This window comes from Triticum dicoccoides, chromosome 6B (genome assembly GCF_002162155.2).
Source record: "Triticum dicoccoides isolate Atlit2015 ecotype Zavitan chromosome 6B, WEW_v2.0, whole genome shotgun sequence".
Classification (NCBI taxonomy): Eukaryota; Viridiplantae; Streptophyta; class Magnoliopsida; order Poales; family Poaceae; genus Triticum; species Triticum dicoccoides.
This window is the reverse complement of record NC_041391.1, coordinates 505,066,280-505,069,306: the sequence shown is the minus strand read 5'-3', so window position 1 is coordinate 505,069,306 and position 3,027 is coordinate 505,066,280.

Genomic DNA, 3,027 nt, shown 5'->3' with positions numbered 1-3,027 from the left:
CCATCGGCTTCCCTTCGGATTCTTCTCCAGTCTCACCGTTTGCGTCGCTACCATTGTGATTGCGGGGGGATGTTGAGTATCGTGACTATTAGGAAAGCTAGGACAGTGTAGGATATTATTCTACCTTGCCTTGTACTCCAAGATGACTATGTACTCCTATATATGTGCCCACGAGGCTCAAGCAATACAATGAACTATTCCACCAAATCTCTCTCTCCCTTCTAACAGTGACTCACAAGTCAGTACCGCGTGAGGTGATGCTCAAAGCAATGTTTCTTTAGCTATTATTAGATCTCGTTTCAATCGATGGGTGACTATTGCGGCCTTTAAAGCCTGGTATAGCGAGGGTGTTTGCAGGTTTATCTTTTGTTTACCGTTAGTTTAGTGCATTTTTCAATCTCTAGCGAACACCGTACAATAGTAGGAAGAAAAAGGCCAGTATGTATTTCAATGTAATTTTATTATTTATTGATCATTCTGCGTCCAGTTGTCTTTTCATTGTACTGGTTATTTCTTTACTTGATTAATTTGTCAAATTTAAGATGCCCCTTGAATGCGTTTTGTCAAAAAAAAAAGTTGTGTGCATCATATTATGTAGCGGCCGGGGTTCAAAGCTCCCTTTTATTTCAACCATGCATAGCCATACATGAGTAAATCGGAACGGAGGAAGTACCTCTCAGGCAAGAGATGCCTTATCCTCAGTTAATTAAAGCAGGCAACATGCTATCTGCTTGCATTGCATGTTCCCTTTTCAGCTGGCCTGCTGTTGATTTTTCTTATTTGTGTTCAGATTGCAGGCCCCAGCCATTCCTCCGATTCATCACACACCGTAGGCGATTCGAAGAGTCAGTAAGCAATGGATTGCAGCCCTGAAACCTCACCTCAGCCCACTACCGACGCCACCACCGTCCACCCACCAACCCTACGACGAGCTCTTTCCAATCCAAGGCTCCAATGCTCACCGAGCAAGAGGGAACAGGGAAAGAAGCAAGACAAGGTGGTGCAGTGAAGTAGGGAACTAATAAGAGAAAGAACGGTATGCCAGTGAAGCCACTCGAGTGGAAACAAGACTAGAGATGGAGCAAAGTGACTGTTACATGCTTACCGTTGTCTGAGAATATTCCTCTTGGGCCGGAGCTGTTTGCGCAGTATAAAGTTGAGCAAAAGTCCAGCTGAGATTGGCATTCGTCCAGGTCCAGAGTGACGTGGTATGACGTCTCCAAGTTTGTTTTTTTGAAACAAGACGTCTCCAAGTTGAGCGTGGCTCCTTTCACCTAACATGCATTGTACGTGTAGATCTCGCCGCTCACAAAGGCGTATCTTGTATCCTTCCGCATGAGTCGTTGTGGAGAGCATATGAAACGGCTTCGGTCCTTCGGAGAACCGAGCAGCATAGAGCGAAGGGTTGCTTTGCATTATTGGTGTTTTTTTTCCGATAAAGAGCGACTTTAGAGCAACTCCAACACGCCGATCCAAATGGACGGCGTTTTTGTCCGTTTTTTTGTCCGTTTGGGTCGGCAACCCGCTCGGCGTTCGTCCCATTTGAGATCTGGGTCGGCAGTGCGCCCAACGCGCCGACCCATATCATGTTGGCACGCAAATTTTGAAAAGGCCCACGGCCATAGTTCATGCCAGAAGCCATATCGTCGGCCGAAGTTCATGCCGGCACCATGCCAGCACCGCCATACAATGCCAGCTTCAAAAAACACCACACAGTTCGGTTGGCGCTTGCCAGCAGCCGACACACATGCCAGTACACAAAAGGGGCGGGAGTTCGACCACGCCATCATGGCCGTGGTCATGCCATCACACTTACCGGCATACAAAAAAGATGGCGCTCGCTGCCATCGGTCACTCGTCGTCGAACTTGAGTATGTCGGCCTGCATCTTCTCGAATCACAACGCCTCTTCCTTGGCGACACGGTGTTGAGATCCACCTTCATGATTTCCACCCCGGTCATTATGCTCGCGAGAGCCACTTCTTTCGCCTTGGTCTTGGCGTTGGCGGCTCGATCTCTAGCATCTTGGCTTGCTTCTCCGCATCCATCTCAAGCCCCCTCCGTTGGATCTCCATGAAGGCGTTCATTTGTTCTTCTTTGTATCGCCGGTGCTCCTCCTTCCTTGAGTCCTTCTTGGTCATCATGCCCTCCACGCTTGCGATCAATGCGTTCGACGCCGCACCCCGCTTGTCCTCCTTCTTGGAGTTGGTCTTCCCCCGCGGCCATGGCTTCTCGCCGTCTTCCTCCACCACGACCCTCTTCCCCCCACGCGACTTGAGGGCGGCATATTGTGCCTTAAACTTCTCCTCGTCTTTGATGACCCTCCAACAACGGGAGAGGTTGAAGCACTTGCCATCATGTTGAACCTTGAATGCCTCCAAAGCTTGGAATGCCATCTTGATCAAAGGTGGACGGCGTGAACGGCCCTCGGCCGTCCTGGCTTTGTGTCTATTCGGGATCGTAGCCTGCCCCGGTGGCACCGCCAGCAGCCGCCACACCACCCTCAAAGACAATGATCTGCATGTAGTCGTCGTCGCTGGCCTCTGGCATTCCGTCGAACAGGTTGCGTGTGCTCGACAGCACGTCGGCTTGCATGTGCCGCGTGCGTTTCCTTGCCACTCCAGATGATGAGCCACCGGCCACTGGTGTGGCATTGAGGTCAATGGGCGCGGGCATGGAAGGCGCCACCATGCTCACCTCGTGCGAGCACTCCCCGGAGTCGGAAGGCCTGCGGGTAGACGTGGAAGCCGGGTATCGGCTGCATTGCCGACACGTGGGGCGAGTCGGGCAGCATCATCCGAGGGAACACATATGAGTCGTGCTGGCCGCGGCCATGGCGGCGTTGACGAGGCCGTGTTAGCCAGGGTTTAATCCTAGCAGAATTAGCGCCTCCCTAGTTGCCGCCGCGACGCGGGCATTGGTGGCCTCCTTCTGCACGACGGCGGCCGCCGCGATGGCTTCCTCCCTCGCGTCCGCGGTGAGCCTCCGGCCCTTTCTCTTCTCTGACTCCCTTGCCCTCTCTTCGGGC